The 24,076-nt window shown below is 32.2% G+C and overlaps 2 pseudogenes; both read left to right on the forward strand.

The window, feature by feature from the left end:
- The first annotated feature begins 1,222 nt into the window (after nucleotides 1-1,222).
- LOC132176927 (DNA-directed RNA polymerase V subunit 7-like) lies at nucleotides 1,223-4,903 on the forward strand (annotated as a pseudogene).
- Nucleotides 4,904-7,427: 2,524 nt separating this feature from the next.
- Nucleotides 7,428-12,552, forward strand: LOC132178265 (protein ACCELERATED CELL DEATH 6-like; annotated as a pseudogene).
- Nucleotides 12,553-24,076: the final 11,524 nt, after the last annotated feature.

The raw sequence follows: 24,076 nt of genomic DNA on the forward strand, positions 1-24,076 counted from the left end.
CTGCACTCATTGCAACAGTGACATTTGCAGCATGTATTACCATGCCTGGGGGATTCGTTGGTAGTGGAGAAGGAGAAGGCTCACACCCAGGCTCTGTACTTCTAAGGAATAAAGCTGCTTTCAAAGTATTCGTTATTACTGATACCATATCCATGGTGTTGTCGAGTTCAGCTGTCTTCATCCACCTATTGATGCCATTTATTTTAAACAAAGTTGATGATGATGATGATGATGAAGATGGCAATCCCATGAAACTTGCCATGGATGATGATGATGGCAATCCCATGAAACTTGGCATGCTGGCCTTCAAGTTCATTTTGTTGGCCATGATAGCAATGGGGCTTGCATTTGTCACGGGCACATATGCTGTCTTAATGCCTTCCTTTGATATTGCCTTCTACAATTGTATCATTGGCTTAACCTTCTTCGCTATCCTCCTCTGGGTGTTTCTAAACTTTCTTAACTTCAGCTTCTCTAATATTGTTGAGATTCTTTGTCCTTGGAAACTTGATTAAAATAAAATATATGTAAAGAGTCAATCCAGGGGACTAAACAGGAACAGTGGGAGGCTGTTAAGTTTTTTTTTTTTTCCTTTTTATTTTTATTTTTTTTATAATCTTTTGGGCACAACTTTGCTTACTTGACATAATGATACACTGGCAAATTTGTGTTTCTGCAGTTAAAAATTGGTTTATGGTTCATCATCGGTGTTTCATTCGATTCATTTTCATGAAAATCATGGAAGATGGATTTCAAACGTAACTTCTCAAGCTACGACAAGACTGACAATATTTTTATCTGAAAATATTTTTTAAAGTTATAATACTTTAAAAAAGTGAATAATTATAATAGAGAATAATGTACTTTTAACCATTTTAGCTAATAAAATTTGATGAAGTTACTCATATGTGTGAGGAGCTAAGGGTTCCAGTTGAAACAAAACGTGGGAAAACTGTTTTGGGTGCTTATACTAAAATAGAGTAATTGTAATTCTTAAGAGGTAGTTCAATCGGTTGGGATCATGTCCAATGAAGTAGAGATCATTAGCTCAAATTTTTCTTAGCTCAAATCTCCCTTTCCCCTCTTGTGCGAATATATCAAAAAAAAAAAAAAAAAAAATAAAACAAAACAAAACAATGCAATTATATTAACATTTATTTTTATTAATGTTAATATTATCCATCATTTATTTGCCCCCATAAAACAGAACTACTAAATTTTTCAAGATCAGGTTCGAGGGTGCGCACTGTATCACACCACAACGGAGAATATCTGGGCTGCGCAGGGTGTTGCGTTGTCTCACCCAGTTTCCTCAGGGAAAGAGGACCCTCAACCTTCCCCTTCGTTTGTTTATTCCACCACCACATCTTCCCCAAAGCTCTTTCTGGGTTTCTCCAAAATTAAAAAAACAGGTTCTTTTTCTTAAACCCTTCCCTCTATTTTGTTTACTTCTTATCAAAATTTGCTCCACTCCACTGGGTTGCTTTGCATTCCCAAAATGACATTTCTTTTATGCACTAGATTGATTATTGGATTATCTTCTTCTTCTGGGTCCTAGTCTCTTTGGTTTAAAGTTGGGTGGTTTCAAGGGTTGTGAAGCTTTCTGTGTATTGGGTATTTTAATTGACTTTGAAACTTTACTAGTTCTCCAGATTTGGGTTGACAAGTTTTAATTGCTAATTCTTAAGTGGGGGCCAAGTAACTGATAGAACATACAGCTCCGTATGTATTTAATTACGTAAGTTGAAATTAGATAGGAACCGCAAAACGCGCAAATGTTAGTTGAAGCACAGAAATGAAAATATTAAACGTTTTGTCTGTGCCAACCAAGTGGTGCCTTAGTTCAAGGAAGCTTTACTGGCTAGAATTTTTAGATTTGGATATCTGTTAGAATCAGTTTCTTTGCCCAAAAACCTTTTCGAAATGGGAGTTTGAAACTTTAAGTCCTTGTTTAAGTAAACTGAGCATGTCAAATCTCTGTTGAAAGTTTTACTTTTCATGGTTGATAATTTGATTCCAGGGTGAAGTTTCTTAGCTTGGGTATTGCTTTTCATTCTTTCTTTTTCTTTTTTCCCTTACCCAACTAGAACTAGTTTTTCTTTCATCCAATAGATTGGGTTGATAGGTGACTTTCTAATGGTTCAGATCAATCTCCCTTTCTTTGGAGTCATGCTTCAGATCAATTTCTTTTACCTCATGTTTGGATGTGCAAACAAAACTACTTAGTTTTCTCATACTTTCGTGACATTTGGTTCGGAGAATTTAACTTTCTCCCCCATCCACATTAGAAATGATTTGATAACCATTTCTAATCAAATATAAAATATATGGTATTTGATGTCTTTTACTTCCATTTCGAATGTGGTACATGTTTACTTTGTATTATCATCAATTGGTGCAAGTTGGTTGGTTCCGTTGATTCCGTGAAGTCCACTACTCTGGATTAAGAAAAGATATGTTTGAAGAAGTATGAAAATAAAATATATGAAACTAGAGGAAATGGCGACATCGGGAGAAGGCAATTCGTGCCATGCTACCTAGTCTAGTCATTGACTTCGTAGTCTTAGATTTTGAAATTTTTCCGTCTGCAAGTCTAATGATGGCAACAATCTAGCGACCTAGATTTAATGGTCCAATTATGCATATGTCTCATATTAATGTGTGATAAAAATAACAAAACTCATTTCTCCTTTTCTTGACACATAATTGGACTGTAAAAACTGAAACAAAAAGAACCTCTCAGATTAAGGTTTGAGGTCAGTCCTTAAAAGCATCAAGATAACAAAAAGACAACTAGGGTCGAGACGACATGACTAAATATCAAATTCTCAATGATAAATACGATTCATAGTTTGCGCTTTTTTTTTCTTATTTTATAATACTTTGAACCTGTTGGTAGTTGGTTTTGATAGTTCCAATAATGTGTAAAACCATAATCTAAACTGGTGATAAGTTGGTACTGATTTTCTAACCATAAAGGAAACAAACAAATAAATTGGCTAGGCCAGGTTGGGTCCAATGATCCATGTTGCACATACCAACTTGCATACTCATGTAGATCTACCATATTACTGCATACCATGCCGGAAGTTTATGCCCTGCTTAGTTATGCCACCCTTGAGTTTACATTTTGGGACTTAGACACACATAACAATTCTGAATCTGCTAATATATTTATCATTAACTGGATTGTAATGTTATATTTTTGAGTTTGTTTCCTCACATTAGTACCAAAACTATACTAAATATATGTGCCTGTACAATCTCTACAACTCTGCTTAGTTTGCTTGGCCTGGTAAATTTTATGGTCTCAACTCTAGCATCTTTTTAACTAAGGATCATTGTGGCATCCATTAACATCTGCACTTGAATGCTTTTTTCCATTTATAAACTTCGTCAATGCTTTTATTTGCATGTGAAAGAAGTAAGAAATTGATTGAATTATGAAAATATAGTATGGATAATGATTGAAAAACTCCTGTGCAGGAAGGATTTTTTTAAATTTTTTTTAAACTTTCATAGTTCCCATGAGCTGAGATAGAGAAAACTTATTTGTTACGACTACATGACATATAGTGTGTTACCTTTTGAGACCAACATGGTGGGTCCACATCGGAAATTATGATCATATTTATTTGTTGTATGCATATTATTACTGTAGTTTCATGCATAATGATTTTTTTGATACAAGTCATCTTGTAGTTCTATAGAAAGAGAAATAGGGGAAGGGGGAAGGAAGGAAGGATAGGAGAGGTCATTATTGCACAGAGAGTTGAAGTGTAATCCACACTAAATTTCTTCTTTTTTATATTTATATTTTAGTTGCAAATATCATGCTAGGTTGTCTCAGGCGTAAGAAGTGAAATGAGTAGACTAGACACCATAATTTCGTAATCAACCGGGACTTAATTGTTTGGAACCTTGGTCACATTACATCTTTCCATCAATTGACAATGAGATAGATGGCCATCTCTGTGTTGGCCTGTTGCTATTGCCCACCCCCCAATACTTCCTCTATATGTTTATGGAGAGATTCTTCAATTTCTTGTGTAAAGCAAGTTATCCATTTAACTGACTTTGATTATCCTGGCATGTTTTGTTTTAATGGTTTGGTTTATTGATTTTCTGGTTTGATTGCTGGAAACCTCTCTTTATGATGCGTTATCTAAAAGAATCTGTTTGATTAATTGTGCGAAACAATCTTTATAATCCTATTTCTTTTGTTCATTGCGGCTAGGTTTCGGCTATGTTCTGTGAAGTAGAACTGCTCAGGGATATGGCTGTCCTCGCGGAAAACTTGGATAGAAATGGACTTGTTTCCCAAAGGTCCATCATCACACGCCTGGTGGAGGACTTGCTGAATGAAAAGGCCAGCAAGGATCATGGTTACTTTCTGGCAGTAACCAGCTTAAAGAGCATAGGCAAAGGAGAGGTTGCGGATGAGTCAGGGGATGTTTTCTTCCCCGTAGTCTTTAATTTGCCGTACCTTCTTGCCTTTCAAGGGAGAGATTTTACAGGGAGTTGTTCACCGCATATTTAGGCATGGGGTCTTCTTTAGATGTGGACCTATTAAATATGCTTTTATCTCAGCCCGGAAAATGCCAAATTACCAGTATGTTGCCGGGGAAAAAAATCCAGTCTTTTTGAGTAATGAGCTTGCAAAGATAGAGAATAATGACGTCGTGGTGTGTTTCATGGTGCTTGGTGTGAGATGGATAGAGAAAAGGGGGGACTTCACAAAAGAATTTGTGATGCTTGGCGGTATAGAAGGTGATTCCCTTGGACCTATTTCATTGTCTGGAGCCGATGAATTCGACGTGTAAATAAATAAGAAACACAGCATGAGCTTGTTTCTTTGTAAAGGATTTCAAAGGCAAAATGATTTAAATTATGTTCAACTTTAGTAGATATGCTCAGGTGCGAAACTACATGGCGGCTTGGGGTCATCCTTTAAAATAATATTTTTACCCAAATTTTTAATTTTTTTTTTGGTTTGTTTTACCCTTTTAACTTCAAATGCTAGTTCCACCCTTGGATATGTTTGTTTTTAAGATTTGGTCTCCAACATTAGGATGATAATTATAAATTTTTGTTCTTAAGCAAGAATTTACTAATAAGTTTTCTAAATTCCTCTTAACATGAGCTCCTTTAAAACTTTATTGGAATTCAATAGAATTATTGTTGTTCTCTAAAAGTAAATCAATGTAAAATTTTGATTATATTCTTAAAAACTTTTCAAGAAAGAGAAATTGTTTTAAAAAAGAGAAGCTTGACTTTTTCTTTGTTTTATATGTAGTCTTTTAGATGTCCTTGTATTTCTCAAAAAATAAGGTAGCTTTTAAAATCATAATTTAATCAAAATAAATTAGCCTAGTATTTAATCATAATTTATTTCGCATATCCTAGTATTTCTCAACTAGGATATGCGAAAAAATTCTACTAGGGGTAATGCTAATTTTTGAAAGTTAAATTAGCCTTACCCTTAGTTTTGGAAGCAATTTTGTGTTTTTTTTTTTTTAAGTGGTAGAAAGAAAGTCTAAAACTATCATTTCAAGTCTTCAAGAGGTAACTCAACTGGGACCACGCCTAATGAAGCGGAGGTTACTAGTTCGAATTCTCCCTCTCTCTTGTGTGAATATGTAAAAAAAAAAAAAAACTATTCATTTTAAGGAGACAAAAGTGCGTAGCCCCGGAATACCTAAGATGTGCAAGGAATTTAGATCCTGTCTGAACTACAATGTCCCAGATTTTAAGAATTAAAGCTCCGTGTACTGTAGGACCATAACAATGTCTTTCGCTGTATAACATCTTATTTGCATTTGCTTTGATTCATTACTTCTGCTACGCATTCCTGTTGCCAGATTACGTTTTACCAAGCTAATAAATTTGTGGTTGATGCAAAAATGAAAAAAAGAAGAAAGATGGTGGGCTCATTTGGTGAGTTCCACATGGGCTTCACTCTTTTGAGACCACAACAATTAATGTGTTTTCTTTTCTTTTCCGAGTTGCTTTGATTCCTTACTTGTACCACAATCAATTTTCACTTCTCTTATATATATGTTTCACCAAGCAAAAAGCCACCTTGATGTGATTCATCGATTGGTGCAAAAATGAAAAAAAGAAAGAAAAAGATGACACACGCGTAATCCTCATGGCCGGGCCCAGCCAAATAAGTCTCACAGAATTTTTAGAAGAATGTTATTTTTGAAATGACCCTAAAAACTATTATATTATTTTTTATTATGCTATTTTCTACTCAATTGGGAATCCCTAGAATTATTTTGTCTCAACAATAAGCAAATTAGAGCATTCTTATTCATCTCTTCAACTTTGACTTTTCTCTTAAAATTTGAAAAAACTCACAAAAATGTCATTTAACAGGCTATCCACTATATTTTAAATTAGAAAGAGTTTTTCTCTAAACTTGGTTTGACGAACTTCCTTCAACTCAGTCTAAATAGAAGAATAGAAGGAATTTACAATGGAAAAGATCATTTTCCATCCATGGGGACTGGATCCGCACGCACGGACATTGTTGGAAGACTATCATGATCAATAGCAAAGTAATATTCATATTAATTAATGTTGATGCATGCATGCCAGCAATATTAAGATACTTCTCTTTATTCTTCTTTGCCTAATTATGGAGCCTTAATCTTCAAAGTTCAAAGCATTTGCCTATATATATATATGGGAATGTTGCCTCACTCCACACTCATTACCTTTCATCTTCATCTTCCCAATTCACTCTTCTCTCTCTCACATAGTTGCTCAATTTGGATATATCGACCTGAAGTTACTTTATCGACAGAAGCCGCGACTTACAGCTCTATCATTGCCGCCACTTTCACAATGAATTCAACTTAGTAATTTCGCCATATCTCACGGTTTTTACTCAATTATTTAGGATATTTGAGCTTTTTCTCTCATTTGGTTGTCGGGGTTTATGTGTGAAAATTTTGCAAATAATGGGAGTATGATGCCTGATTCAGATTGGTGGCAGTGTTAGGCTTTCTATATTATGGTGTTCTTTTCCGTTATATTTTTCATTCAAGTATGTCAAAGACTCCCAAATATGCATGCATATATACTTTGTGTCATCACAAGTTGTCATGAGAGCAAACGAATGGTACTATTTGGAGTATGTAATACATCTGCGACATTTGGACCAAAAGGCCAGGAATAGGAATTAGATGAAAAAATTCGACATTATTAAGTAATATGAACAAAACTTATGGTTTCAGTGCACTTCTCCTTTTTAAAATTCCTTGGATAATTACTAGTTGCGTTTCACATGACCTTATTGCTTATTTCATGATATTTGTGAAATGCAGAACAAAGAGTACTATACGGCGAGGCATAGAAACTATATTAGTCCAAGGACTATCACTTGTGTGGAGAGATATTTATAAGACTCGGTAAAAAGAATGGATCCCTCCAATTCGTTTGAATCTCAAGCATTTGTTAATACTAATCAACCCGACCAAACAGAGACCATCACTTGCATGCGTTGTGATTTCTACAATGCTGCAGCAAAAGGAAATATCGACTTCTTCAAAGCTATCACCGATCAGCCTCTTGACCTCCTACGAACTCCAAATAAAAACACAATCCTCCATATTTACATCACAACTCTTAATGCAGGATCGAAATCAACTCTCAATCCAGGATCAGAATCAACAACAACGCTCAATGCAAGAGCAAAATCAACAACCCTCAATGTAGGATTGGAATCAACAACAACCCTCAATGCAGGATCAGAATCAACAACAAACTTTGTGAAAGAAATTCTTGACATGTGCCCCTCATTGTTACAACAAGCCAATGCCAAAGATGAAACTCCATTGCACATTGCAGCAAGGCATGGGCATAGTGACATAGTGAAAATTCTAATCAAATATTGTGCCCAAACTCTCCATGATCAAGACATTGAAGAGGGGATTGAACCAGTAAAGGAAATGCTTACGATGACGAACACAGAGAAATACACAGCTTTGCACGAGGCTTACGTAATAATCACCTTGAGGTGGTAAAATTGTTGATTAGTAAAGACCCAAATTTTTCATATTCTGCTAATGATGCTGGTGAGACTCCACTTTACATAGTTTCCGAGAGAGGGTTTAAAAGTGTGTTGTTCGAAATTTTAGACAAATGCAAATCACCAATGCATGGGGGCCCCCTTGGTAGGGCAGCTTTGCATGCTGCCGTAATACAGTTTAACTCAGGTACTACCTATTTATTTTCTCAATGTTCTACTTGCATGGTTAATTTAGTAATTAATGAGTAATGCAGCTTTAATTCTTTAAATTTTATTACAATTTTGATATATAAATAATTTTGAGATCATATTCTAAAAAATGACGGAACAGCCTTATGATTAGCTTCAAATCATAAATCTTTGGTGATTGCTAGCTAATTGATTGATGAATCAACATGAAAAAAGAAAAACAGATTATAATATTATATATACTTTTGTTAAAAGAAGAAATTACCTCTCCACTTAATAATCATATATAGTTGCAACCACCTTAGGTAGCTGTAGAGAACATAATTTATACTATTTATCAATAAAATTAACTAATTAAGGCCTAGGAGATTAAATAGAACCTTGATGTAATCCATGTTCTGCATTTGCCTGTTACAGTTGAACTCATGAAAAAGATATATATATACAAGAGATTATTGTTAATTTGAATTTTATGAAGAAAGTAGAAACTAAACTTTAATAAATTACATTGAGTACCTTTTTCAATCTCCTGCCAAGTCTTGCTTAATTGTGTCATTTAGAAAATCATTAAATTTAACATATTTAAATTATTTTAGGTATGGTCAAAAGAATTCTTGAAAAAATTGATGGTATAAGTAGAAAAATGGACAATTACAGTTGGACTCCACTTCACTTGGCTGCACATGTCCACTATTATTCAAGCAAAATAGTAAAGCTGTTGTTGGATAAAGATAGAGAAGTAGCATACATGAAAGACACAAAGGGTAGGACACCTCTTCATATTGCAGCTCATCGTGGTTGTGTTGATGCAGTGAAGGTAATTGTAGAAAGGTGTCTAGATTGTTGCGAACTGGTTGATAACAGAGGTTGAAATGTACTCCATTTTGCTATCGAAGGAAAGTGGTGCCAAGAGAAAATCATGGATATTATAATAGAAAATAGGTCTTTCAGCAACCTTTTGAATGAGAAGAATGCCGATGGGGATTCACCTCTTCATTTCTATTCCAATTCCACTTTTTTGCAATCAGCAAACTATTTCATTGGTCACCCTCGAGTCGACAAGATAGCCTTCAACAAACAACACCTCAACGCGAAGGAGATTGCGATGGCTTCAACTGTAAAACGTACACTTGATGAGGTAACACATAATTTCATCTTGCATCGCAAAAAAAAAAAAAAAAAATTACATATTGCTTTTTTTTTTCTGTGTTTTGGGTTATTGAGGTGGGGCCATCTAACAATTTTTGAAAACTCCCGCTATTTCAATTTGTCACAACAAACCCCCATCCCAAGAGAGGGCAACACCACCATCACTAATAAACGGTACAAAATCCTTTAATTACCTTGTATTCTCCCTACTTGAAAAAAAAAACGTTTCATGGAGATGGTGGTTGCCGTTGGTTCTATTTTAAGACTCCATAAAAATTCTACTATTTATCACCAACCAAATCTCTTTAGTTTTAGTTTAAGTTTAAGGACCATCCATCTGGTAACTATTACTTTTTGCCTCTCTCATAATCACCCTCCTTTTGCTTTTTCCAAATTTACTATAAGTACTGTTCAATTACATCTAAAATTATAAACGAATATGAAATAATTAACCTCTAAATTATGGAATAAAATCACTCATTTGTATGCTCTCTGAGAAACATAGTTCAAATTTATTTATTTATTAAGCATATATAACTATCTGCTTTTGGGGGAAAACTAATTTTTTTTTTTTACTTATATTCAATATTAATTTTCTCCTTTTTCTTACACGAATTAAACTTTAGTTGCTTATGAATTTATTAAGAAAAAACAAATCCATAATTAAGTTGATATAGAATTATAATACACTTGAAAATTTCAAATCATGCAAATTAAAGTATTGTTAAATTTTTTTTAATGTATTTTAAAATCTCTAAAAATAATTCTTATATTTTGCAATCTTAATTAAATAAGTATTAGTAAATGTCAAAGTATTTTGCATTATCTATCTCATTTAATTCTAAATAATCATTTTTTCTTCCTTGAATAGCATGTTTGTCTTTTCTACTAAATTAAGTGTTATTTAGTTTAGTGGTTTCAAATCATACAATTTGAAAAAAAAAAAATAATAATAATAATAATAATAATAATAAAATAAAATGCAGTTAATAAAAATACAATTTTTAAAAATGTAACTAAGCATTTGTCAAAATCATGGATTGACTTTTTAAAGTGTGTGTTGTAAAGTAATGCTACATACTCCCACTTCCTTACACCCACTACTTCACATCCATAGGTAGCTTTTAAAATTATAATTGGATTAAAATCTAATAAAAATTTATCCAAAATTTAATGGTGATTTTAAAAGCTACCAATAAGTTTGAAAAAATTAATGTAAAAAAAATATGATTGCACCATATTTTTTTTGAGAATCCGCTTTAAGGCTTAAGCCATTGACTTAGTTGGTTAAGTCCTCCGTGACCACGATTGGCCGTGGTCCACCACAACCATGGAGCTCTTTGGCCTCCATGGCCAAGATGATTGTGGTCTTCGATCATGGTCTCCATGGTCGTGGCCTTCATGGCCCCTTTTGTTATTTTTTGTTTTATTTTTCTTTAATTAACAAAGGTTTCTATTTACAAACACCTGAAAGTCTAAAATTCGTGAAATTGAAAATTGAAGTCTCGATATCAGAAGCGATAAAGCACAAAGCTAGGAGGTCGTAACATAATTTTTCTAAAACCTTACACTATCAATGTGAAAGAACTAATTTTACAATTAATCTTTATATTACCATAACCATGAAGATGATTCAGTTCAAGTTTCAAAATTAGAAAAATTTACAAAATTTAGGCAGCTTAAGAGACAGGGTTGCATGGCTTATCTATTTATGGTAGGTGAGTCTTGTGTCTTAGAATGTTTTGGACAAATGAGTTTTACGACCCTCTTTGTTCGGTTACCCAAATTTCACATAAATTTGAACGGCCTAAAATACTCAAGAGCCACATCACCTTAATGTAAAAAATTAATGTAAAAAAAATTAATTGTGTAGCAATAATCTTTTTAAAATGCACCATTTTGATTGCACTTTTTAAAATGTAAGCGCAGGGTCTGTTATATTTAGAAAGGGATAATTGTGTCATTTAAAAAGTTTAATTGACTGTGTCATAAGGCACGTGTCATGTACAAATGCAGGAGTCAACATGGCTTAAGCATGCTCAGCTTTAAGAGTAAGAGTGTAAATAAATAAATAAATAAATAATGCCATTGCATATTTTCACTTTCATTTTTTTCCTTTTTTTTTTTTCTTTTTCTTGTTTTAAATTCCGGTTCTGTCTTTAAACGATTTGAGGGTTTCAATTTGATCACAGTTATATATATATATATATATATATATATATATATATGATAATCTTTTTCGTATATATGTTCTTATAAGTCTTACATTGCATGTTAATTACATGATGGTTTTAAAAAATCATAATCTATAAAAACAAATGACAATGTACATTAGGTGCTATAATAATTTCTCCTTGTTTTACTATTTTTTCTACATATTCTCATTTTTCATAATTACATTAATTAGGGGCTATAAAAAAAAATAGTGACCATGAGGTATATAAAAATCCATAATAAATCATCAACAGAAAATTGACCCTAATTAAAAAAAAGAAAAGAAAAAATCCATGGTAAATCTCTTTCTAAAATAAAAAAATATATATATTATGTGCGCTCTTTTTCTTACAAGCTATATAAAAATCCCTAATAATATCGGTATAAACATTACAAAGAGGTTTATAATTCGGTATGCATTGCGTGGACTACCTCAACAAGTAATAACTTTCGAGGATGAGGACGAGGGTGGAGACAAGATGGGCAAAGACTGGACATCTTTGTTGCGGGAAGCCCATTTGGTAGTGGCTGCACTTATTACAACTGTGACCTTTGCAACATGTATTACCATGCCTAGGGGTTTCGCGAGTAGTGGAGAAGGCTCACACTCAGGCTCTGCACTTCTAAGAAAAAATGCTACTTTCAAAGCATTCGTTATCACAGATACCATATCAATGGTATTGTCAAGTTCTGCTGTCTTTATCCACCTATTGTTGCCATGGCTTTTCGACAAGAATTACAATGAATACCGTCGCCGGGAAGTTGTCATTCTGGCCTTCATCCTCATTTTGGGGGCCATGATAACAATGGTACTAGCATTTGTCACGGGCACATATGCTGTGTTAATGCCTTCCTTGGATCTTGCCATTGCTAACTGTATCATTGGGCTAACCTTCTTCGTTATCATCTTCCTTGTGTTTCAAAAATTGAAAAAGGATGCCATGGATCCGACATTTGATTGACAATCATATTAAGTTTTAAAGCATTTGATTGAAAAAGGTATTTGATATCATTTATTTTCATTTCGAATGTGGTGCATGTTTACTTTGTATATATTATCATCAATTCTAGGGGTGAAAAGGCGGTTAGTAAAATTTGCTAACCGTCTAGGCAGTTAATCGGCGATTCGTAATTAATAACCCTAAGAAAAAAATTAAAAAATAAAGTTATAGATATTGTTAGCGGTTTTTCTTAATCGCCTCCAAAAACGGTTAGCAATTAGTGTGGTTACCGATTAGTAGGCGGTTAATAACCATCCGTCTTTTCACTTCTAATTAATCAATTCCTTTCTAGATTAAGGTGTTTATTGGTAGATTTATCCTGTTTTGTGGGAGATTTTTCACTGATAATCAAATATAAAGTTATGTACATGTCCAATATTGATGTGGGATAAAAATGACATTTCCGAACAGGCACAAGCTACAAACACGGTTCAGGTAGAAGTAAAACTACTATTACTTTTTTGTTTTTTGTTTTTTGTTTTTTTTTGTTTTTTGCCACTTTATAACTTTTCCTATGAGGCTACCAAGTTCTCAAGTTTGGTTGAGATATTGACTAAGAACATCTCCAACAAGCTTACATTTTCAGAGTACATAAGATTGTGAAAACAAGAATTCACAAATTTGTCTCGTAAAGTTTAACTTCAACTCTTGCTAATAAGAATTTTTTTTTTTTTTTTTTTTTCATATGGGTTGTTTTGAATTGCAGCAAATAAAGCCACCCTGTAGAAGTTTGAGTCTAAATCCATTGAAAATGGGGGGGGGACAGAAGATTATGAACAATCAAGTAATTTTCAGCTGGATTCCAAATACCTCTTGCTCTAAACAGTAAACACGTGGATGGCAGAATTTGTGACAAGTGAACCTAATGAAACTTCCCAAAAAGCCTCCAGGCCCATTTGAACAATTTCAATCTGCTGTCTGGTACTTTGCTTGCATCATCATGTCAAATGAGATATACATAACAAACGCATAATTTAAACGCATAATTTAAAAGTAAAGTGACATACGACCCATTTGAAATTTGAAAAAATAAAACACCTTACTCTTGAAATCGGAAATTAAATCACAAAATTAATCGAAGTTTCTTACCTTTGTTATTTCTTTCTTCTTTTTTTCCCTTCCCCAACTATAACTAGTTGATTCTGTTTTTGGATAGATCGGTTTTATAGGTGACTTTCTAATTGTATAGGCTGGCTTCCTTTCTCTGGAGTTCTGCTTCAGATCAAACTCATTTCCTTCCTGTTTGGATATGCATGCCAACTAAACTCTTTAATGTAGGCTCAGGACAATAATAATTAAAAATAAAAAATAAAAAAATATCCCTTTTTATCACCCATAATTAAATTGTAAACCTAACACAAACCAATCTCAATCTCCCAGCTTATGGTGTGAGGTCAGTTCTGAAAGTATCTTTTAAATTAATGTGGAATAGTTAGTTTCAATTTATTTCTTTTGTTTATTTTTTTAAGACAATTTTCAATGACCTACATCATCAAGATGAAATCTTCAATGTTAAATATTATTCATATGCATGTTTGAAATAGAATTTTTATTTTTTCTTATTATGTTTATTTCTTTGTTAGGATTAGGTTTACTATTACTACTAAGATTATGTTTACTTTATCTACAAGTATTTCTCTTTCATAAATAGGCTAGCTTATGATATAAGACTTAATTGAATTATTATCAAATCAGAGATGAAGAGCTTATCTTTGGGTAGAAGACGAAGACGCTTCTCCTTGCAGAATCAAAGACACTGCTTTTTGGTTAATTACTTTATACTTTCGTTGCATCACATCATCCGAAACTTAAAAAGGTACAAGAACTTTTTTTCATAGGATTTGATAAGATGTTTTCACAAGTATTTTAGATAAGTTCAGAGTTATTTTCGTGAAAATAATGATGAAGTGAAAATAATAGGGGAAACAATATAGAGAAAGAACATAAAGAATTTACGGGTAGTTTGGTGTTACACACCTACGTCCACCACGTTGAATATCTTATAAGGATTACATTGTGCTCATTAACTTAATTTGTCTATAATACTAATGTCTCTATTTATAGGGTATTGCATAAATACAAGTATAGTATTCAAATCCCTTTAATTTGATTACAATCCCAATATTTGATTACAATCATCCCATAAATAAATAAAATATTAAATATATAGAAAATATAATATATTTTTTATATATTCTAACAATTCTCTTTATTATTTGTGTGTTTATTTGCGGTAATTAAAGTTACTAACCGCTACTCATTGGTTAACTGCCTAATGAATTTTACTAACCGCCTAGGCGGTTACGGTTATCAATTTTAGCTAATTATCACTAACAGTAACCGCTTTTTCACTCCTAACCCTCACCGACTCACCATGGCAAACTTGCCACCATCTGCCAATTTTTTTTTTTTTTTTAGATTGAAGATGAATGACACAACTTTTTTTTTCTTTCCAAAAACGTATCGTTTAGCTAACAAAGTAATGAGACCCAACTTTTTTTTTTTTTTTTTTTTTTTTTTTTTTTTTGCGCTCAAAGTCTAATTTGTGAAAGTGAAAACTAAGAGCATTCACAATGGAAGAGTCAAAGGTTACTTTTATCTAAAATGACTTTTCAAATATTTAAAAAACCCTCTACATTGGATTAGCTAAAAGAAAATGTAAAATAAATATTTGATTGGAAGAGCTAAAAAATAAGCTAAATGTAGCAGCACTTTTCAAGGGAGCTATTTTATTTTTCATTGTCTCTCTCACCTATTTTCTCTTTTTCCCAAATCTTTTCCTACTTTTTCTCTGCATGTTCTTTTCTTTCTAAAATTTTTCTCATTTTTCCTCTCACATGTTCTCTTTTTCTCAAAACTTTTCTTACTTTTAAAAATATTTTAATAGAATAGATAGAAATATAGCTAATCGGATGTAGAGACATTTAAAAATGGCTTAGCTAAACTAGATAAAAGTGAGTTTTGAGAAGCCATTTTACATAAAAATATGACTCCTCCATTGGGAATGCTCTAACAAGTTATTGTCGAAACCACACGACTTTAGTGGTTCTTTTTATTTTTTATAAGTCTTTTTATTTTTATTTTTTCTTGTGTGGACATGTTAAAAAAAAAAAGTTAAAATCTCTCTAAAAATATTCTCGGATTATAAATGGGACATTTGTCCCTTTAATAAAAAATAATAAAATATTATATATATTAAAAAATAAAAATAAAAAAATTAAGGGCCCCAAGGGCCAAATCAAAAAAAAAGAAAAAAAAAGAAAAGAAAGAAAGAAGATTTGGCGCCACTAGGGGTGTCAATGCGGGCGGTTAAAAACCGCCCGCTAACCGCTAACCGTTATAACCGTTAACCGCCTAACCGTCTAACCGCTTAACCGCATTAACCGCTAACCGCCTAACCGCTATAACCGCCTAACGGTTAGCGGTTTGCGGTTATTGGGTCTACTAACCGCAACGGCTAACCGCCTTTTTATATAATATATTTTTATAATTATAATTATAAAAATATTTATACATATAACATAATCACTTGATCATTAAATCACAATTTTTTTTTAAAATAATTAAATCACTATAATTTATATGATTATATCATATAATCACTTGATCATTAAATCACAATTTTTTTAAAAATAATTAAATCACAATTTGAGTATTAATATATTATTACTATAATTTATATGATTATATTACATGATCAATTGATCATTAAATCATTTGATTATATAATAATAAATTATACATATATAATTTGACATAACTCATAAGTATACCAATTCATACTAATACAACAATTAAATATCTAGAGACTTATTTCTAATGTATGTTATAAACTTATAAGTCTATATATGTTATAAGTATATATAAGTCTACATATGCATATGAATAATATAAATGTATAATATCAATACTTAATCATATGATTCAATGACAATTCAAATACTTTATTCAAGACTTCAAGTGAATCATATTATTAATGTAAAATGATGATATGATTCGTATAATATCAAATTAAGTAATTGACATTGGATTAAACAACGTGTTACTTATAAACAAAATTTAAGTATTAATGTATTATCATTAAAATTTTAGTAATTTATATATTATCACTATAATTGATATGATTATATCACATGATGACTTGATCATTAAATCATATGATTATATAATAATAAATAATACATATATAATATGACATAACTCATAAGTCATAAGTTTACAAGTTAATCATATGATTCATGTACAATGATAATCACAATTGATTCAATTGAATTAAACAATATATTACTTATAACTACAATTTAATTAAAGGATTATTAGATACTTTAGGAATTTAGGATTCAGGAGTTTGAACATTACCATTTACCATTAGATATTAAGTTCAATTCAAAGAAAAAAGATTATAAGTAAATATGATAATAATTTAAATAATTAATCATATGATATAATTTAATAAGATTATATGATTATATAATATCAAATTAAGTAATTGACATTAGATTCAACAATGTGTTACTTATAATCACAATTGAAATAACAAATTGACCCTAAATAATACTACATAACACAATTTTTATTCCTAATTCCTAAATTTTGAATTTTGAATTTTTTATTGAATTTAATCATAGCTGAATTTGAATTTGATCTATGGTATATAAGTGTAATCATAGCCGTCCAAAATGTTTTGATGATCTAATAGCCGTTGGGTGATATTAATGGAGGACAACTATCAAGCATTTACTAAGAAGTATGTATATGGTGTAACAGAGACACCGTAAGCTTGCCTTGTTTGATCTAATCTAACGAGTAATATTAAATGTTGAAAACGTATATATAATCAATGGATCATATTGAACAAGCACACCAGATCTAAGTAGAGACAGTCACATGGGATAAACTTTTGGTAAAACGAATTAAACCGTTAATATTTAAAATTTAATTATTTTTCCAAATCCAACGGTTGCAAATTAGTTATTTGCAACTTCATTTAGTTTTCATTATTTATTAATTTATTCTAATTATTTATTCATAAATGTGACTCAACCTTCAAGTTCAAGTGCTGCTTCATCTTTTGCCTAGAGGTTTGTTAGTAACGAAGATTATCATTTTTTGAATTGTCATAGTATTTTAATTACAATACAATTATATTAAGCACGTTTTGATATATGTACATGCTTGTGCCTTAATATTATTATGTTTAAGTTTATAATTTTTCTTCTTTTGATGTCTACAGGATTTGCTAGAGGACCAAATGAGAGGATTGAGGAAGTTTTAATGTTTTATTTGAACTTATTTTATATGCTTGGTGTTGAACTTTTTTTATATGTTTGTTTTTATATGTTGTGACAGTTGTCTGAATTCTGAATTTTTTTTTATATGTTGTGTTGAATTTTTTTTTTTTTTTTATATGTTGTTTTTTTTAAAAAATTAAAAAAAAAAAAAAAAAAAAAGTTAACTGGTTATGATTTAATATTTAAGGAAATTTTTTTAAAGTACAAGAAAATGTAAATTTTGGGTCAAATATTTTTTATTTTTTAATATGGGCTCTTTTTATAGCAATTGGGCTCAAGAAGACACTAAAAAAAGGCCCAAAAAAAGCCCAATTTTGAAAAAGCGGTTAGCGGGCGGTTATCTACTTCATTAACCGCTAACCGGCGGTTAACCGCTAACCGCTAACCGCTTAGCGGTTAGCGGTTGCGGTTAGTGAAATTTACTAACCGCTAAGGCGGTTATGGTTAGCGGTTATTGCCAATAACCGCTAACCGTAACCGCCTTGACACCCCTAGGCGCTACCCCAAAGGCTAAATCTTTTTTTTTTTTTTGCGCCGGGGGGGGTTGTGTGCGGATTTGGCCCTGGAGGGTGGCCGGACCACCCCAAGGGCACTTTTTTTTATTATTATTATTTTATTTTATGGTGAAAGTAAGTGTTTAATAATGTAGAACAACCCCAAAATTCTACATTTTATCGCTTCTCTTATATTTTATATTAACATTTTCTACAATTATTATTTATTTTTCTTAGAACAATGAATTATTACTTGGTCCATGCTACAACACTTAACAGCTCATTAAGTTGGGCCGAGGCCTGAGGACAATAAAGTAATGGATGACAGGAAAATTTGAAACATGTGAAAAAAAAAAAAATCTGAAATATGACAGGATCGGTGCAATATGTGGTGGTTAAGTCTCTAGCCGAAGGAGTTTGGGACAAAGTCTGAAAGAGAGTAGTGGATGATACAAACTATTGCACGTGGCACGTAGTAGATAATTAAAATTATTTTTTAATTAATTAATTATATGGACACGTGTCAAACCGTGATTAGTGTTGACGTGGTATTTCGTCACATTTTGGACAAAATTTTGACGGAGGGACCCTCTTCGTCTTTAAGCAAACCAGAATACCTCATGTGATAAAAGTAAATCCTAAGGATCAAACAATAAAGAAGTTAAACTACATGTGTGAATAAAGAATTTGACCCTAAGAAATATTAACAATTTTTTTTTAAAGTTTATGAGAGACATTAAGATTCTAATGGGTAGGGACCAAGGGGCCAAAAAAAAAAAAATTAGCATAGGGGTCAATAGGCAAAAAAAAAAAATTGATGAGCACTAGATAATATGATAGTGCTCATCAACCATTGAATCAATTTTTATTTTTATTTTTTTAGAAAAAAGTCAAGGACTGATGGGTAATGCAACATTAGCTCAATGGTATGAGAGTATGATGAAGATGAATATTTAAAATTAAGAGAAAATACCTTTTATCCCTTGAAGTATCTATGAATTTGTAATTTTAACCTCAATATTTAAAAAGTAACACTTTACTTCTCCAAAATATTAATATTAACACTTGACCCCATGATGTACACTTTATCCCTTAAGTATTTTATGTTTACACTTCACCTCTTAAATTGACACTGTACCCCCCAAAACCTAGTTTTGCCTATGGCTTTGCCTCTCTCTTCCTCTCTTATAATCAATCTCTCTTTTCTCTTTCTAAATTTAGTGTAACTATTCAAATGCATCTAAAAATATAAAAAGAAAATGAAATTACCTCAAAATTAATGAATAGAATCACTCATGTGCTCTTTGAGAAAAACAGTTCAAATTGATTTATTGATTAAGCACATATAACTATCTTCTTTTGGGACAAACTAAAAGTTGTACTTGTATTGATTATTAATTTTCTCCTTTTTCTTAAAATAATAAAATTTTAGTTGTTTTTGAATTAAGAAGAAACAAATCCATTATACATGAAAAATTCTAATTAGAGATTGTTAAACAAGTTTTAATGTATTTTAAAATATCTCAAAATATTTTTTTCTATTTAGTGATCTTAGTTAAATGAACATTATTACATATCTATCTCATTTAATTCTAAATAATCGCCATTTTCTAGTGAGGGTAGTGCCTACGTACCCCTGCACAAGCAAGCTAAAAATTCTTCACAAGTGTCGCCATTTTCTTGTGGTCCGGAGTTGGACTTGCTATAGCAACACTACAAAATTAACTAAATGCACGACGATGAAAGAATTTGACAACTTGCTTGGACGCAATATCTAATAATTAAAAGAGTGGATGAGAATGGAATTGTTAGAAAATCTTTATCCATATTGTGCACCATATATGTGGCTGCAGAGGGGACGATTGTTGCAATTTGGATTCCTCTCGTTCTCTTTCTCTCATTTGACAGGACATACAAATATACAATCAATCAATTCACTAATTAATGATTCCAATTTAATGGAGGCCGGCCAGGACACGTTGCAGGAATCTATTGTAGGATAGTTGAAAGAGAGGTTGGAGGTAGAGCCATAGCTTGGCCCATTTTAATCCACAAAATGGTGACAGTGGTAAGGGAAAAACAGTACTATCCCTAGAATTCTATGAAAGGATTAGTCAATTTCAAGTCGTTCCAATTTTTTTTTTTTTTTTTTTTTTTGTTCTTTTGAAAATTGTCATTAGATTAATAATTTTTTATTATTAAATTTTAATTTAATAATAATTTTAAGAATCATATTAATTTTAAGAAGATACGATATAGGATGACATTTAAAATTATTCTTAATCATTATCCTAAACTTAAACAGATTCAAACCCTTTATTTCATAGGATTTGATGTTATTATTTCACTAATATTTTAAAAAAGTTAAGAGTTATTTTCTTTATTCATTTGTGTTTATCTTTTTAAAGTTTTCCAAACTCGTCCATTTTTCTTCTCCTCTCCAGATGTTAAGCACTTAAGCAGCACTTATTTAGTGAGAGTAATATGTGAGGAGATCAGAAATCGGTAAGAGAAGAATAAGTGTTGAGTGACACATCACACATAGTTTGTTTTTTTTAATAAGATTTTATATACAATGGTTTTAAATTGAAATGTTTTATTAGAAAGAAAATTGTTGTTAAACAGTTAAGTTAAATTTATAATGTTTTAATCATTAAGAGTTTTTTGCTTTAGGTTGCACTGACAATAGAACTTGAGTTTATCAATCTTATACTACTACACCGGAAAATACAAGGCGCAGTAAAGAGTAATAATTGACCTCTTTTGTGAAAGCACCACTTTTTTTAAAAGTTTAAACTCTCTTTTAAGATAAAAAGCTCAATACATATATAGAATATTTAATTGAAATGTGAAGAAGAATCTGAACCAGCTTCAACATAATCTTCGATGAACGAATGAGCCTGATGTTTTGTCTTTTCCAACATTTACTAAGGATCTTTTTGGGATTTTGTGAACATTTTCAATCTGAAACCTGTTCCAGGTAATACTAGTTGCGATTTTCTTGCCACTTTATAATTTTACCAAGGAAGTTCCAATGTCCGGCCAAAATATTGAGCTTGAAAAGCTTCCATTTTCAGAGTATATTAAGATTCCATTTTATTACGTACATTATCTATCTCATTTAATTCTAAATAATCGCCGTTTTCTAGTGAGAGTAGTGCCTACGTACCCCTGCACAAGCAAGCTAAAAATCCTTCACAAGTGTCGCACTCCGTCACTTGTGGTCCGGAGTTGGACTTGCTATAGCAACTCTACAAAATTAACTAAATGGACGACAATGAAAGAATTCGACAACATGCTTGGACGCAATATCTAATAATTAAAAGAGTGGATGAGACTAGAATTGTTAGAAAATCTTTATCCGTATTATGGATTGATATCTAACGAATCACTTGTTTGGGCCCATGATCGAAGAAATGGAATTGTTCCTTTGTTGGTACTTCACTGAACTTCCATAAATTCCAGAAAACCAAGACCAGAAATTTTACATTTTTTTTGTCATTATTTGTTCAAATTCGAAGCTTTTCAGATACATAAAGCATGGCCCTTTAAGGGGTCACAAGTTAGCCAAAAACTACCAAAAACCCAGGATATTTACTTGTGTTTTCTAAATTTAGTTTTTGGGAGAGAGAGGTGAAATAGGAAGGATATTGTTTGTTTCCAAAGGTATTTTATAGTCTTGAGTTTTCAAATGCATCAATATGCATGATCCAATACATATATAATATTATACAGCTGGAATTCGCATGTGTATACGCAAAAATGAGTTGATGATCAATTCAGCAAATATTTACCTGATCACTCGTCATCCTTCGAAATGTCAGCACAATCAAATTTTCAATGACAACCCCCCAAAATAAATGAAGAGAAAGAATAAGAACAAGCCATTCTTGGTGGCAATTTTAAGCCTTTTTATGATATCAAAATTATATATTTTCCTTATCATATGATAACGGAATCTAATCATGCAATAATGCCAAAATCTGATCATTATCATGTGATTTACATTTTCTTATATTGTACAATATTTGCATGGCCTATAAATAAGCATTTTTATTGTATTATCAAACAAGTAGTCAATACAAACAAGATGTAGTTCGATATATAGATCACTTTCTAGTGGTCTCTAAGCTAATTGAATCACTCTATAAAGTTGTGTCTTCTCTTTCTCTTACTTTTGCTTTCCTATATTTTACATATTTTATATTTTAATATTTTCAACATGTTATTAGGACACTTTTTGATGGTGAAAGTAAGTGTTTAAGGTAGAACCATTCCTCGGTTCTCTTATATTTTATATTAACAGTATTTTCTACGATTATTATTTATTTTTGTTAGCCCAATGAATTATTACTTGGTCCATGGACCATGGTAAAACACTTACCAGCTCATTAAGTTTGGCTGAGGCCTGAGGTCATCAATCAAGTAGTGGATGACAGGAAAATGTACATGAAACACGTGGAAAGAAAAACAATACGTGGTAGGTCTTTACTGTCTTTGTCTTACATCTTTTCATTTCTTTTACTTTTCCCCTTTCTTTCAGTTTGTTCATACCTGCTCAAATTATTTATCGAGGTAAAACTCTCTAAAAACTAGTGTGAAATTCAATTTTATCCTCAAGTTGTTACCGGCGACCTCTGGCGACCTCCGGTGAAATTCAATTTTATCCACCGTCGACCTCCGTCGCTCACCATCTCTTACTCCGGCGCAACGGTTCCGGCACTGGCGAAGAAGAGCGGGTTTTGCTCTCCCTCCCTCGCTCCTGTCTCTATAACTCTGGCGCAAAAAATCTCCGGCCACGGGCGAAGGCTCTCTTTCTCTCCATGCGTGAATCTGGAAGGGTCTTTTGCCTCCAGCACGTACACATAGAGCCTCATATCTAGAAAACTTCTCCACCTCTAATGCCTGTGAAACAGAAAACCCAAGTTCTTTAATGGGTTTTAAAGTCGAAGAGAGTGATTGTTGTTGCAGGGGAGAGAGACTTGTATGTGAAGAAGCCATGAGGAAACGTGGATGTGAATACAAAGAAGGAAGTGAGAGGAAAATATGGAAAACTGCAGAGAAAAGAAACTGCATTAATTGGGTTAATTGGTTTTCCGTCTCAAAATTATGATTTGTACTATTCTAAAATTTGATGAATTAGGATTGATACCATTAACAAAGACGTTTACAAAAATTTTAATAACCAATTTTGTGTGCTTTAACTATAACTTAATGCGGTGGATCTGGTGAATGGTAACGATTAATTTGCTAAAGATTTCGTTTTGGAATTATATTGCCATAACACCCATTTGTTGTTGTTCTGTGTGTGTTTTTTTGTCATTTCTTGGATTTGGTAATGGTTGATTCAAACCCGGTTTAGTTTCTAGTAGTTTTTTTTGTCCAAATGAATCAGACAAGGTTTCACGTCTTCTTAGTGCTTGCAAATGTTAGATGTGCTTTGGTGTGCTTGATGCAGATGGCCGGAACTCGTTCTTCTTCGCTGGTGACAGAGATCGCCGGTGGAGGGTAAGCGAGGGAGGGAGAGGGCTTTTTGTGGTTTGGGGAACGTGAGATGACAGAGGAGAGAGAAGCTTCTTTTCCTTCGATATTTTTTGCTTTCTCCTGCAACTTGATGCCACGTAAGTCGGGAAACAAAATTCGGGAAAACCTTCGGAATCCCTAGCATTTCTCTTCCCCTTTCTTTCAGTTTGTTCATAC

Source organism: Corylus avellana, chromosome ca4 (genome assembly GCF_901000735.1).
Source record: "Corylus avellana chromosome ca4, CavTom2PMs-1.0".
Classification (NCBI taxonomy): domain Eukaryota; kingdom Viridiplantae; phylum Streptophyta; class Magnoliopsida; order Fagales; family Betulaceae; genus Corylus; species Corylus avellana.